At 42.8% G+C, this 15,852-nt stretch overlaps 2 long non-coding RNA genes and 1 other non-coding gene across 3 annotated transcripts; 1 reads left to right on the forward strand and 2 right to left on the reverse strand.

Annotated features, from left to right (window-relative positions):
- The first annotated feature begins 313 nt into the window (after positions 1-313).
- LOC118624772 lies at positions 314-1,869 on the forward strand. Its single transcript, XR_004958449.1, has 3 exons — positions 314-454; positions 1,085-1,206; positions 1,821-1,869. It is a non-coding gene; the product is annotated as an uncharacterized LOC118624772 (long non-coding RNA).
- A 10,644-nt stretch (positions 1,870-12,513) lies between these two features.
- Positions 12,514-15,550, reverse strand: LOC118633911. The gene is made up of 3 exons (XR_004960305.1): positions 15,517-15,550; positions 15,104-15,218; positions 12,514-13,399 (listed from the first exon to the last, which is right to left on the reverse strand). It is a non-coding gene; the product is annotated as an uncharacterized LOC118633911 (long non-coding RNA).
- On the reverse strand, positions 14,728-14,849 carry LOC118622607. Its single transcript, XR_004958094.1, has one exon. It is a non-coding gene; the product is annotated as a small nucleolar RNA SNORA26 (small nucleolar RNA).
- Positions 15,551-15,852: the final 302 nt, after the last annotated feature.

Here is a 15,852-nt window from a genome sequence, read left to right on the forward strand (position 1 = left end):
TTTTATTTGCTCATCCATTTTGATTAACTGAGAAAAGGGATTACTCTAGCTGGCTACCATATGGGGAAAGAAAGTTGAAGGAAAGCAAAAGCACTCGGGTGCGGCCAGAGTTGTGAGTAGTCTAGGTTTTAGATAGAGTGGCAATAGGACAGAAGGAGAAGGAGGGCGGGGGGGGGGGGAGGAGGAGGAGGAGACTCTGTTTTAGAGGTAGTAATCTGGTGATTGCCTGGGATGAGGGACAGGAGAGAGTCAAAAATGAGTCCCCAGGTTCTGCCTAGAATGAAAATGAATGTCTTTTTTTTGCAGTAGGGAATGCTGAAGGAGAAGTTTCCTTGTAGATGTTGGAAAGAAGTGAGTTTGCTTTCAGAGGTGTTGAGTTCGAGATTACCGTGAAGCACCTGACAACATATATCAAGCACAAATCTGGGGCTCGAAAGAAATGTCTGGACTGGAGGTAAATCTAAGAGTAAGAAGATAAAGGAGACAATGGAGGGCTCGCGGTTGGGACAAAGTTGCCCAGGGGGAGTGTGTAGAATGAGAGGTAACAAGGGGATAGTCCAGAAGAATTCCACCATTTCAAGATGGAGTGAGCAGTCAAATGTATCAAATACAGCTAAGAGGTCAAGAAATAGTAGCAATATTCAGTTCTTGAGCAAGGCTTTCAAATGCATGTAATCCTTCTGACAACCCTATGAGGAAGGCAATGGTATTATAATGCCCATTTTAGAGAAGAGATAACTGAGGCTCAGAGAGTTTAATTTGCCTCAATTCGTGTATTATCTCACTGTGGCCTTTTAACTCAAGAGTCCTTTGAATTCTCTCAAGGGCAGCTTGCATGGAAGGGTTAGGATAGAATACATGTTGGAATGGATTGTTAAGTGAAAGGGAGATCAGAAGACAGACTGAAGATGTTTGACTTTGAAGGGGAAGATAGGACAGTAAACAAAAAACTCAAAAGTGTCTTCAATGAGGAGCTCCTGGAAGGACCCCCTAATTTGGCTCTGTTCCACCTCTTCCAGTTTTTCCCCCCTTCTTCCAATTCTTAAATCAAACAAAAATATCACTCTAATTTCATTTTTCCAAGTCTGCAGGCTCACAACTCCCTTTACCCTCAGCCGATTATTCTTCCTTCTGTTTCAAGTCCACTCCTCAAAATTCAGTTCAGACCTCACTTCCAGAGAAGAATTCTTAGTCCCATTTTCCTTGGTAAGTCTTTTGTTTGTTTGTTTATCAAAGGTCACTTTTGACATTTCTTTAGAAGCCTGCAGTGGCTGGCACAGTGCTGCATGCACACACGGGAGGCTCAGATACTTAGCAAGTAATTATTGTGCCTGCAGCACTCCGCACCCCTGATCAGACCCTTTCGCTCACTGCCCTACTTTCCTGGCGGTTTTCTCTCCTCCAGGTCCCGGTCTGAACGGTGTAGAACTGACACCCTCGTGGTATGGGGAAGGGAGGGTTCAGAAGATAAGTGCGTGGTCAAGAAGTTGAAGCAAATGAGCTTTTCTAAAATGAGATTTTCTAGAGAGGTTTGGTTGTAAAATAAGGAGATCTCAGACAGCAGCTTATGAGAGGCAAAGCAGTCAATGGAAGGGTTTGATCATTTTATTAGTCCTTTTTTACTATGATTATTAGTGTGGAGAGACCCTGAGTATGTTTGTCATCAAAAGATGAGAGGCTAGTTAACCTAGAAGTGAGGTTTGATGGAGTTCCCTTATTAGAAGGGCAGGGTGGCAGATCAAAGTCCAAAGAGCTTTGAGAAAGAGGAATCCCATCCATTAGGTTGCGAAATTAATATGAGATGTCCTTCATCTTGGCAGTAGACAGGAATAGAAGCTCCATCACTCCTGAGGGGTACTGACTGCTTTGAGTCGTGTCTCTCAGGGTAAATACAGTAAGTTCTCACTTTACATTGTCAATAGGTTCTGTGACTTTAAGCAGGTGTGTGTGTGGGGGGTGCAGGTATAGGAAACCAATTTTACCACAGGCTAATTAATATAAACAAGAGTTAAGTTCCTATGGCATCTCATCAACATTATAATGAAATGTTAATCTTTGTGGAATAGGGGTGTGTGTTGGAAGAACTCTAAGTATAGACTCTCTAGGGCAGTGGTTCTCAACCTGTGGGTGGTGACCCCTTTGGGGTCAAACGACCCTTTCACAGGAGTTGCCCAAGACCATCGGAAAACATAGACACTGCTCCTCTATCCGTCTCCAGGCGGGTCCGCCCACATACAACAGGAAGAACTGTATTAAAGGGTCGTGGCATTAGGAAGGTTGAGAACCACTGCTCTAGGGTATAGTGGTTCTAATAGCCTGATCAGATTTAGAACCGGCTTTCTTTGGGGACATTTGGATTCCTTCCAGGTCCATTAACACTACTTACAATAAAGGAAGAATTATGTCTTCTTGCCAGAGAATACCCTGGTGTCCTCCCAGCGCAGGTGTGATTCCTTCCATAGGTTTAACAACCTCACTGCCACCTGGTGGGACGGCAAGGATTCCCAAGTGGCACCTGGGGGGAAACACCTACAATTCTCTTTGGTGCTGCCCTTCTAGAAAGCTGGCAACGATATGAAAACAAGATGAGATAGTACTGAGCTCTCTCTCTCTCTGTGCAGCTTTGTCCTCAGTCAGGGGTTAAAGTTCTCCTCCTCCATTTCTTCCCAGGAAATAGGGTCAGATGGCCAGATTAAGGGTGACAGTGACAAGGCCACATGAGCAGCATCCTCCTAGTGGTGGCTGTGGTGCTGTGTGCCTAGGAAGGCATTGCACGCATGCCAGTCATCACTTTCTGCCACCAGTGGCCAAGAGGAGTTAGGCTGTGAGGACCTGACTGGCTCAAAATACTATCTGTGTTCACTTGGTAACCCTGAGAGGGTCCGCATGAACTAGGTGAAGGGGTTCAAAAGTTTCAACAGTACTAATTGATTCAAATGATTACAAATGGTTTGCACTATTGTTGATAGAATTCTGTTTCAATAGGGAACTTTGGACTTTTTTTTTTTAATCAACTGGGCAACTGAAGATAGCTTACTTATCTTTTGGGGTGGGATTGGTAGTTATGAGCAATTTGGCTGAAGTCAGTGTTATAAAATAATGAGTTTCAGCAACAGCTGTTACTAATTCCTATAGGTTATTTCAACTTTTTAGAGGCATTGTTGTTATGTCTAAGCACAAAGCCTCAATTTTTTTGTTTTTAATATTTTTAAAACATACATTCGGAAAAGTGCATAAATCTTAAGTGAATTGTCACAAAACAGACATGCCCATAATAACCAACACCAGGTGAAGAAATAGAACCTTACCAGCATCCCTGAAGCCTTCCCTACTCCCATTCACTATCCTCTCCTTCCCCAAGGGTAACCCTTATCTGGATTTCTAACACCGTAGGTTAGTTTTGCCTGGGCTTTGTTTGTGTTTTTATAGAAATAAGATCATGCAGTGTATAACTCTTTTTTGCCTTTTTTTTCCCTGCTCAATATTACATTTATGAGAATCAGCCGTGTAGCTCAGAAATTCTGTAGTTCATTAATTTTGTTGCTCTATAGTATTCCATTGTATGAAGACATCACGATTTATTTACAAGTTAAACATTGGCAGATACTTGGGTTGTTTCTAACTGAAGGCTATTGCCAAAAATGCTTCTAAGAACATTCTTGTTATGTGTTCTTTGGTGAACATGCACACACATTTCTGTTGAGTATATACTTAGGCATAAGTTGCTGGGTCACAGAGTATGCATATGTTCAACTTGGGGACATAATGACAAACAGGTTTTAAAGTGGCCACACTAATGTACACTCCCACCAGCAGAGTGTCAGAGTTCCACTGCTCTGCACCCTCCGTTTTTAGCATCATCAGGCTTTTTAACTTTAGCGATTATATCTATAGTTGTATTTTCTGGTGGTATTTAAGTACTGTATTTGAATTAACAATTAAATGTGTTTCCTTTTACAGCAGAACAGAGAGAACCAACCATATATGACTTTATAATATTCATTAAAATATTTTTGGTAATGAATCCACATCATCTTATTTCCTTTTAGGCCTATCTCAGTAATCATTCCATGTCCCAACTAATAAAAAAACAATAACATAGACATGACAGGTCCATCTGAAACTTCTGTCAAACAGAAGAATTCTACTATCCTCTCAAAACAAAACAAGATAGAGAAATGAAGAGTAATCGATTACAAGCAATAACAGAAAAACAACCAGCTTAAAAAAACAAAGTGTAGCCCAGCTGGTGTGGCACAGTGGATTGAGCGTCCTCCCATGGACTGACTGAGAGGTCCCGGTTCAATTCCTGGTCAGGGCACACAGCTGGTTTTAGGCTCGATCCCCAGTAGAGGGCATGCAGGAGGTAGCCGATTAATGTTTCTACCTCTCTGTACCTTCCTCTCTCGCTAAAAAAAATCAATAAAAACATTTTTTAAAAAAAATGAAGTGTAAGCTGTAAAATAATGGACTATTACAATTAGATTAGCCCAATTCAATCACTTGGAGCCAAGATAGTTTAAATGATGAAGACCCATACCAGCTGCAGACAAAGCCAGAACTAGAATTGTAGTCCATACACACAGCCTTTTATAGGATACAGAATTGTATTCAACGTGCTTTAAGTCTAGCCTTTCTCTTTAAACTCTATTTGATTTCCCAGAGTTCAGATGAATTTTTCAAGAACACTCAACCATGAAGTATCACTGTGTCCATATGCTGTAATTATATAGCCATGCTTTCTCTCTCTGACTAATTAGAAGACAACCTGACACTGAAATTCAATCCCAATGGAACATGCTGTCTGGCTATCACTCTTCAGAAAGACAAAAGCAGTCAGTCTAATTCTCACTACCTCTTTTTCCAGCAAGTCAAGGCTTAGAGTTTTATAAGGTAATCAATGGAAATACTCAGCTTTGTTTTCCTCTGAGGATGTGGGGGTCAGGAGAGAGGGGCTAGCTCTGCAATGTGATAGCTTCCTGATAGGAAGGTGTCACCGCTGGCCCACAATCAGTAGAGCGTGGACTTAGTTCTGACTGCACTGATCCATCTACATTCATCCAGAGCCTCTCGGTGACAAAGGCACACGGCCATGAACGTTGACCCTGGTTACTGACCAGAATAGAACCAATTTATCCCTATAAGGTGTATGGTTTGAGTCTCTGCTAACAGCATCAGCAAACCAGCCACAGACTCCAACTTTCTCTCATTCTGATCTGAAAAATACAAACTCCCTTCCATTTCATTGTGGTATTAATTTAAAGGACTCTGGCCCCTCAACCCCTCAATCAAGAGTCCCAGAACAGTGGTCCACAGATACTTAGCTTAACTGTGGCTGTCCTTAAAATCTATCTGAATTAACATCAACATTTGATATCTAGAGAGCTCACATAAAAATTCAGTCTATCAGTGTCTCTTAAAACTTCAAAAGCTCCAGCTATTCAGGGTCCACAATCCTGGTCAAGGCCAGAAGCTGAGTCGGGGTGGCCTTTCAGTGGGGACATGTCTCCCTAATTCACCAGTCTCCTATCCAGGTCTCTTCACTCCTTTATGCTATCTCCTTGGGCCCCACAGGCATTCGAGTTTATGACCCTGCCCTAACCAAAGAGTCCTAAGGCCAGATTTCTGCCTGGAAGCAACAATGCAGGACGTTGCCAGCAACTCAAAGATTCTCACAACAGGTTGCATATAATTCTGGTCCCCTGAAGGGTCCTGCTGGATTGCCCAACCCTGTCCTGCCCTTTGCCATGCCCTTTCTATGGGCTGGATATTGGCATAACACAGAGCCTCATTGGCATATAAAGTGGCTGTATCCATCCAGAGAGATCTGGGACTTCTGTTATACCCCAGAAACTTGATTCCCGTTCTCTCTTCCCAAGTACCTGGTAGAAAAATGCTGAGATGTGGTTTAGCTTTTTCTAATCTGCAAAAAAATTCACTTGACAAGATCTGCAAGTTTGGCTCTTTTTTTAAAGCATCTATATTTTTTTCCTGTGAGTCAGTGTAATCAACAATGCTTTTTAAAATTCAATAAATGAAGGCAAATAAAATTACAAAAATGGATCATCACTTTTATGGAAAACCAGCTAAACAAATGTTTTGCTCAAAATGTCAAGCATTAGAGGATTTTAATAAAATATTGAAAAGTGAGTTCTCTAAAGATGAGCAATTCAAAAATAGAAAGCGTAACAGTGATAATTGATACTTCAAATGCAAATGGCACTCCATGTCTTAAATAGATGTGGAACTGTTACCTGAAGTGACATAGTCATGCAGTGGGAATCTCTGGGGCCCAGTAGACAATAGCTGTGCAGGATCTGAAGCTCTGGATGTAAACCAGTAGGTCCATGGAATCCACAAGAGAGATTAGTTCAATGCCATGTAGAACCTTGTGGTGCAGAATTTATTGTCAAAGTTTCCCAGCGTTCTAATAACAATGGGTAGTCAGAACCTAGACTGTCTCACCAAGATACAGCACCGCAAGGATTCTAGCACTGCCCAGCACCACTCAGGCCCTTCTTGAAGGAGCTAATTTATCCACCCTCCCTTCTCTTGAATTTCAGTGGGTAATCTCATGACTTTTTTTTTAAGTAACTGCTCAGGTGTGTACCCACTTGGTGCTTTCTCCCCAAGCTCTGATGAGATTGCCCCGTAAGAGTATTCATTCCATAGCTATTTTAGAAATCCCTATAGGAGTTTGTTCGAGATATACATCCCAGGGCTTACTCCCAAAGCCTGACCCAGTAGGTCCTGGTGGGGACCAGGAATTTACATATTAACTATTTTCCCAGACGGTTGTTATATCCATCATTTGTGGTCATTGAGAAACACCATCCGGAAGGCTGCTGCCAACAATTCATGATCCCATCTCCAGCATCAACTTTAAGAACCTACTCCGATGAAATGCAAACCAGAAAAATCCTGAATTCATAATAATATGAGACTTCCCTATCACTAGTGGAGGTTATATTGCTCTGAAATTTGATAAGGAAAGGAAGAATGTATCCTGCCTTCCCTGTATGAAGTTTATGGAGTAACCAAATAGTCTCTGAGGGAAAGCTGTTCCTTATAGAAGTCCAGTTAATAAATGCAGAAGGAATGATTTTTAAATTTAATTACTATCTTACAGCTAATGGAATAAGGAGTATAAGGAATGAACATAAATAGAAGAGAAAGACACTCAGTGAAAGGATGGCAGCCAACATGAAAATGAAGGAATCAGATTGACGCCACCTGAACACACTAATGAAGCCCAGAAAAATGGGACTGTGCCGTTCTTGTTCCTTTTGATGTGATGCACTGAAAATTCAACCTGAATCTCATCAAGCCAGCTTCTAGGAAATAAAGAAACAAGCTAAATAAAGAAACAAGTTAAATACACTGAGAGCAAAAAGACAAATCCAAATATGGATCATTTTACAGGACAAATCACCCAATTTCTACAACAAAACAGTGTTCAGATAAAGGAGGAGGATTATTACAAAATAAGAGACTTAAAGACATAACCAAATGTTATGTGTGGATCTTGTTTAGAAGAAATCAACTGCAAAGGGACAACTTTGAGACAGTCAGGAAAATCTGAACAAGGACCAGGTTTTAGGGCTTACATGATAATGAATTATATATATATAGTTGCCCTGGCCAGTTAGCTTAGTTGGTTAGTGTTGTCCTGATACACAAAGATTGTGGATTCGATCTCCAGTCAGAACACATACGAGCAACCAGTGAATGCATAAATAAGTGGAACAACAATAAAAAATAGAAAATCAATAATGTTTTATATAATTAAGTGCGATAATGGCATATAGTTATGTTTTTAAATGGTATCAATTAGAAATGCAAACTAAAATTTTTTACAGGTTAAATTGCAGTGTCTGAAATTTCCTTGAAAATGAAGGAGCAAAAATAAAGGTAGGTGGCCAGATGAACAAGCAGGACCAACTATTGCTAATTGCTTAAGCTCGATGCTGAGTATGTGGAGTTTACATGAGTCTTCTCTTTACTTGCGGGTATGCTTGAAATTTTACCTAATAAAAAGTTTTAAAAAATATACTGTCGCTGTAGGCACTCACCCCTTACAAGTCAGGTGAGTTCAAGAAGTTGAGTTTATTGTTGCTCAAGAATGAAAGATTCCTTTCCCCTGATAATTCCCCTATGAATGCCCTTGGAAATGTATTTGAATGCCAAAACTCAGTTTTCACATTCTAAAATCCCATTTTTTGTTGTTTTCTCTCTCTCAAAGCCCAAAAAAGCACTGGTGGTTTTTTTCTTTGACCACATTACCCTCTTCTGTGACGGTTTAATGATGCACACAGAGTAAATGGAACTCCATTTGCTGCTCTGATACCATTAAAAGACCCTTAAAAGCATCACTCATCTATTAAGTGAAAGGAAACTCTTGTCATTAAATTAAGGGAAAACAACTCTTTCTACTCAGGAGTTCTTGGTGTTGTAAAATACTCTATTTAGATAATGGAAAATATAATGAAAAAGCGTTGAAGCAAAAATGGTTGTGCTTTGTGGTAGCACGCTTCTAGAGTAAAAGGATTGCTCTTTGAATATCTACAATTTACTTTGTTCTTGGTCACCTAAAAAAAAAAATAGCTTCAGATTAAGAATTAAAATTTCCTGAACCCAAAAGTACTCTAATTAGTTAATTAACCTGAGTGCATTTGTAAAATTTGAGGTCAATACTGTAAAGACCTGTGCAGTAATTTAATTCATAGAGGCTATTTGGCTTCATCGCCTTTAAAGCTAAATTTGGCTACTTCACTCACTCCAGGGTGACTAAGTAACATCCACCACACAATTCTCCTGGCCATCATTTCTTCTCTTTTTAAATTTTTATTTATTGATTTGAGACACACACACACATCGATTTGTTGCATTCATTGATTCTTACATGTGCCTTGACCTGGAATCAAACCCACAACCTTGGCATATCAGGACGATGCTCCAATCAACTGAGCTACCTGGCCAGGGCAAACCGTCATTCTGTCAAATGTCTATCTCCAACCCAGAAGACATCACCCAGAGTATTAGCTTAGACCCCTTTCATTAATTCTTTAAGTAATATTTCTAACTTCACTTTTTAAAAGTCTTAGGCAATGACGTACCAGCTGCTTTTATGGCTTTCCTGTGAAATGTTAAGTGCCAATAAAATCCTGGTTTAAGGATGGAGTTTCTCAAACTATCATCTGGGAATACTTGCATCACAATTAACTAATGTGTGTAAGATTCCTAGGCCTCCCCTCGAGTCCACTAAATCAAACTCTTAATTCATGGAGCCTAAAATTCTGCACCTTTAGCGAGCGTGCCAGGTGGTTCTTCTATACCCTAAAGTTTGACAACCATGTTTTCAAGAACGTGGGGTTTCTTTCAAGTCTATGAGAAAAACAGAAACAAACAAAACAGCATCAGGAGTAGGCACTCAGGATGTGAATCACTCTGTAAGACAACAGACATTTCTTCAACAGTCAAAGGCATATCCACCAACTCATAAATGGATAAACAATATTCAGTATATCTTACCAATGAATTAGTATTCAGCCATAAAAAGGAATGATGTCCCAGCACTGCATAATATTCCTCATTTGTTGGATGATGAAAATACTATGCTGTTTAAAAAACCAGGTGCACGGGTGCACGCGCGCGCGCACACACACACAAACACCCCACATCTTGGGTAATTCCATTTACACAAAACATCCAGAATAGGCAAATCTAGACAAAAAGTAGATTAGTGGTTGCCAGAGGATGTGTGGAGGGGGATGGGAAGTTTCTTTTCAGAGTGATAAAAATGTTCTGGAATTAAATAATGGTGACAATTTCACAACTCTATGAATATACTGAAAACCACTGAATTGTGCACTTTAAAAGGGTCAGTTTTATGCTATCTGAACTATTTCTCAAAAACTGTTAAAGTTAAGGTGTGGAGAGGGGGCACACTTTTTTCTGGACCAAAAGAGGCTTAAAAAACGCAGGAAACATAACTAAATACAATGAGAAAACCTTGTTTGAACCTTGATTCAAACAAACCATAAAACAGGTATTTTTAGACAATGGGGGAAGCTGAGTATGGATTTGAAATTATTCTTAGCAATCATACTGAATACTGCAATATTTACTGGTGAAATACGATGTGTTGGGTTTTCTTTAAAACACTTTGACCAAAAAGAGGCAGCTGGATGGAACAAGTATTCAAAACAAATGTTTTTGGTTGATAGTCAACTGGGAGATATATACACAAGGTCTAATTGAATACTATTTTTATGCATATTTGCTAATTTTCATGACAGGTTTGTTTTAATCCTCACCCAAGGATATTTTTCTGTTTCTCTTCAGATAGAGTGGAAGGGAGAGAGGGAGAGAAACATCAACCAAGAGGGACACATCGACTGGTTGCCTCCCATACAACCCCCACCTGGGCCAGGGACCAACCACAACTGAGGTACCTGCCCTTGCACGGAATCCACCCCACGACTCATTGGTCCAGTTCGACACTCTACCATTGAGCCAAACTGGCCAGAGCTTCGTAACAGGTTTTAATAAAGGAACTTAGGTTTCTTGAATATCTTAATGATTTGGTTCCAAAAATTTCCACTGTAGCTGAAGTGTTAGGGTGAGATTGAAGGGCAAATGTTAGAGGCAGGTCCTTAGTTTTTATGTCAGCAGGAAAAGATCAGAGAAAGAATTGAGAAGACTTCCATTAACTTGGAGAACTTATTGGACTGAGTAGAAAGGCATAGGCTCCAAGTTCCTCAGTCACTTTTTTTAGAAGGTGTTTTTATTGACTTTTAGAGAGGAGAGGGGGAAAAACATCCACGAGACACATGGATTGGCTGCCTCCTGCATGCCCCTCACTGGGGATCAAGCCCCAAACCTGGGCATGTGCAGCAACCACTGAGCCACACCAGCTGGGCCTCAGTCAATTTTTCTTTTTTTAATAAATCTTTTTTTCTGTATTGACTTTAGAGAGAGGAAGGGAGAGGTAGAGATAGAAACATCGATGAGAGAACATCAACTGGCCACCTCCTTTGGCCCCTCCCTGGGGATTTGGCCCACAACCCGGGCATGTGCCCTGACTGGGAATCAAACTGGCGACCTCTTGGTGCGTAGGTTGATGCTCAACCACTGAGCTACACGGCCAGGCCTCCGTCACTTTTTAAAAACAAAAAACTATTCAAATTCTTTCTTCAAAAGCCACTTTAAGATGATAAAATTATTAACTTAATATCCATTGATACTCTAAGCAACTAATTTCACATCAAAATAAATTTGTACTTTGATGGGTTGTGTTGGAATTAACATTTTGTTGTGGAGGACTTCCTATGGAGGGCTTCAGAACCTGATCTTACTTTTCTCATCATACAATTTTATATATAAAACACTTAATGCAAAATCTTTGACCAGGCAATTAACCCAAGTTACCCACCCTTTCTCGTGGAAGCCTTCTGTCTGCCTAGTCACTAATCTCCAGGTTACAGTCAAGCGTGACCTACTTGTTTCATCAGAATCTAGTTTTCTTGTCAAATCCATGCTGTTAACCTTCTTGCCACAGGATTAAGACTTGGGAAAAAACTCTTGAGTTTAAGCATGCTAAATCACCCTGGTTAGGAAATACTCTGCCTGGGCATCAATTATCTTGGACACCTGAAAGTTTAAAAGATAAGCACATTCCTTTTAGGTTACTGATATTGAGGTCGGTCACAGTTCCTTTATGAAGAACTACAGAGAAAATTTCTTTCAGGATTACTGGCCTTTCTTTTGAGTGTCTCATTTAACTCTATTTCTGACTTTTGCATTGATGGTCATACAGCTCAGAGCAAAATTTTTCACCTTCTAGCAAATGTACAGAACTTAACGGATTATATTTTGTCGTACTAGCCCTAGACTTGATCTTTCCCCCCTTTATTGATTTTATACAGGGAGAGAAATATCCATGAAAACATGGATTGGCTGCCTCCTGCATGACCCCCACTGGGGATATGGCCCACAGCCTGGGCATGTGCCCTGACTGGGAATCAAACTGGCGACCTCTTGGTGCATGGATCAACGCTCAACCACTGAGCCACCCAGGCCAGGTAGACTTTATCTTTTTTTAACTGATTTTTAGAGAGGGGAGGGAAACATCGATCAGTTGCATTCTGCACGTGCCCAGACCAGGGATCAAACCCATGACACCTTTTGGTGTGCGGACGTTCCAACCAAATCTCACTGTAACACATTCAAATTCTTTTTTAACTAAAATAGGGTATAAGGAATGAACAAACAATAAATACTATGACAGCATCACAGGGCCTCCAGGTCTTCTGTATTGGGAGTTTCCCCAGTCAGCCCTATGTGAAACCATGCCCTCCACTTCCTATATACATGCCCTTCTCCCTCTAACATTTGGCGAATCAATTACCTATAAAAGTTATAAGACTGGATTTTACAGAATATGAAATATCAAAAAAGGGAGTTTAGAAGAAAGGCATTATGAAATAAGCATTAAGGACTCCAAGGTGAGCATTAAATACCTTTATTTAAGATTTCAGGAAAATGAGGTCGTTGCAGTGATGGACAACACGAAGAACTTCTAGCACATACTGGGCTGTGTTCATCTTGCTAGTCACATTTCTTCCCATATGAAAACTCTCCCATTAACTCCTGTACTTTCCTATTCTATTTAGCACCATTGTATCCATTATCTCCCTTCTTATATTATGCTATATGCATTAAAAAAAGAAAAAAGAAAAAAAACGATCATGCTGACATATGCTCCTTTTGTGGCCAAATACTGGAGAACTGTAGATTCAATGTAAATACTGTGAAGAGCTTATATTTATATTCTTATTAGTTCTACAGTGATGTGTCGTACTCCTGCCCGTCACTGGCCAAATCTGTATCAATATTTGTTACACGAGGACACTAAATCTCAGGAGAGATAAATGACTTTCCGGGGGTCACAGAGCCAAAAAGTTGCACATAAGGCTTCGTGTTCAGGCCCATACATGTCATAGGCTCTCGAGCCACTACCTAACCTTTGGCTTGCTCCGAGACCCAGTTGGTGCCGAAACTGCGGGCTGGCAAGAGAGGTGGTCAGGAGGCAATGTTTGTCCGCCCCTGTCAGGACCCAGGGCCAGACCCCACCCCAGCTGCTCATGTCTCGTTTCCTACCTAACATTTCCCCTCCTGAAGTTATGGAAACCCAACTCTTTCGGGTCTTTTGGGAGAAGACTGCTCTGGCTGCTTCAAGCTGATCAGGGTCGTTGGGGGTTTTAGGTTCTCATACTTGCTGTCAGCTGAGGGAGGTGGTTGCCGATATTCATCCAGCAGCCTGGAATAAGGAGGCTGTTCCGTGGGGGTTAGGACTCGGTATCCTTCAGACAGCACCATCTGGAGCTGTATGGCTGCTCTACAAGAAGAAATGAATTTGTTGAATACATTGGGTAACATGGGTCCAAACATTAGCAGGAGCACGACGATAATTACGGGTGCAGGAAAGGGGAGAGAAGCACAGATTTGGTATTCCAGAGTCCCCACTACAGTCAGCCTTCGTTATCGTGGTTAATCAGTTCCAGACTCTACCGCAATTAATGAATTTCCGCCCAGTAGGATTCTTTATTTATATAGTCATCCCTTGCCACTTGGTGCTTCGACTTTCGCAGCTTCACGCCACGGAGGTTTAGTATTTGAAAAAACAGCGATAGAGTGAAGCCGCGAAAGTCGGAGCGGCCAAGAGGTCTGTATGTTGCTGCCTTTTCCAGGGTATCTTGTATGTTTTGTTGTACCTGCCCTGATTTACTGATATAAAAGCAACCTTCTTCTTTCAGGCATAAACAGGTACCACCACCTGCTGCTGTAAGGTCAAGAGCTCTTGTATTTTTAAGATTTCTCCTGTCTCTTGGGATAAGCGCTGTTGGAGTCCCAGTGAGGTTCCTCCGGGGCAGTGCCAGCAGGGCCCTCCGGGAGGATGGCCAGGGGAATGAGAGGGAAAGGGGGCTATTATCCCAGGCTTTGGAGCTATCAGGGATGACACAGCCTAGAGAGCAAATACCTCTTCACTCAGGGGCAAAGCCAGGTAGGCATGGGATCCGAAGATCCAGTAAGTTCCCTTGGATGGGGAGTTCTCCAGTTAATTGTATAGTCCTTTCCCCCAGGCATGGCTTCCCCTTCCCCTGGAGAATTTGGTCCCACAGAGCTGGAATCTCTGGGCTGCAGTTAGGTGTCAATTAGAGGGGATGTAGAGACTGTTTAATTCTTTCAAGGAATAAGGAGCGCCCTTTGGGATAAAAATGTAGTGCATGTCAAGGATCGTGTTAGAGTGATACAATTGCCCTCTAACAGGCTGAATAAAAGATTAGCATCTTTATGGGGCCTTCCCTGGCAATATTGGGATTTGGGGAGTCTCTTGTTTAGGGAGATCTGGTTGAGCAGGTTTGGGGGTGGGTAAGGATCAGTTTTTAGGGATAATAGTTGTAGATTAGGGATGATGCAAAGGAGATCCCAACTGAAGTACCCTGTTCCATTATCCAGATTTTTTTTCCACCTTAAAGAACACCAAAGTATCCCAAAACCCAAGTATCCAAATACCCTTAACTATTTGAAAATACTAGGTGATATCTCCTGAGTTTAAAAAGCATGCCTGAAGGTATCATCAAAGGTAAGGTTAAATTGATCAGTTTGCTAATTACTAAAAATAACACAAAGGTGCTCAAACTGAAAGGAAATTTTCTTCTGTTCAGCTGTGACTCCAGACAGGATCCAAAGAGGAGTTTTACCATCTCTTCTCTGGGTTTTATGGAGACTTACTGTACCCTTCTGTGTTAGCCTCCTAAGGCACTGTGTCAACCTTAAAAGGGCACAAGAAAGGGAGACTTGAGGTTTTTTACAGGGTCCTCTAGTTCCCTACACTCTTTTGTCAGTACCCAGTGGATCTCCGCGGTTTCTTTAGTCTGAAACCGATTAGCTGCAGTTCCCGGAAATGTGCATTTCCTTGACGTTAGAGCGGCAGATTCCGGCCTTTGCACCAAACCAGCGCCCAGGAGCCCGCTGGTCGCCATTTGCCACGTGCTCTGGGCCCGGGCCATTTCATTTCACCTCAAGGACGGGGACATACCTGCGCTTGGAACTCAGGCCGCTGCACCCCCGCAGACTCTGGAGACAAACTCCTGGGCCCAGGGTCAGTCTGGGACCGCAACCCCAACCCGCTACATATTAACCGCAGCTGCGCCCTGGGGAAGCAAAGCGCAAACTTGTTACCGCGCCCGGGCCTGCCCGCGGGCACCCTCCAGGCGGCTCCGCGCTGTGTCTGTGCCTCGCGCGACGCCGGGACGGGCAAGGTCGCCCGTCCCCCCGGGTCGCCAAGGGCTACTCTACCCCTCTGTTCTGGCCGCCGGGAGCAGAGGAGCTCCGGGTGGGCAAAGCTCGAGGGGACCCGGGAAGAGCCCAGCCCCACCCAGGCCGCGGCCCGCCAGGTGACCTCCCGACCGCATGGGACCGCATGGGACGGGGCAGGGGAGGAACACTCACCGCCGAACTCCACGAGACTAAAAGGCCAGGGTCTGGCGCGCGCCGCAGAGACCTAGGCGGCTCGGGGCGGGGCAGAGGGCGGTGCGGGGGGCAGCCAATCCCTGGGAAGGCTCCGGACCGGGGCGGGGCGAGCCCAGCTCTCGGTTCTTTCTAGGCGGGAGGGCGAGCGGAGCCTGCGCGGGGCCTGCGCGGGGCCTGCTTTTGGGAACCTCCGAATCCTGCCGCTTCCCCGGGCCCTGGCCCTTGTGGATCTGATTCTCTAAAGCCTACGTGCCTTTCCCGGGACCCTCCTGCGGAGGCCCTAGCGGTTACCCCAGGGGCTGGGCCGAGACCCAG

The sequence above is a fragment of the Molossus molossus genome, unplaced genomic scaffold (assembly GCF_014108415.1).
Source record: "Molossus molossus isolate mMolMol1 unplaced genomic scaffold, mMolMol1.p scaffold_m16_p_1, whole genome shotgun sequence".
Taxonomy (NCBI): Eukaryota; Metazoa; Chordata; class Mammalia; order Chiroptera; family Molossidae; genus Molossus; species Molossus molossus.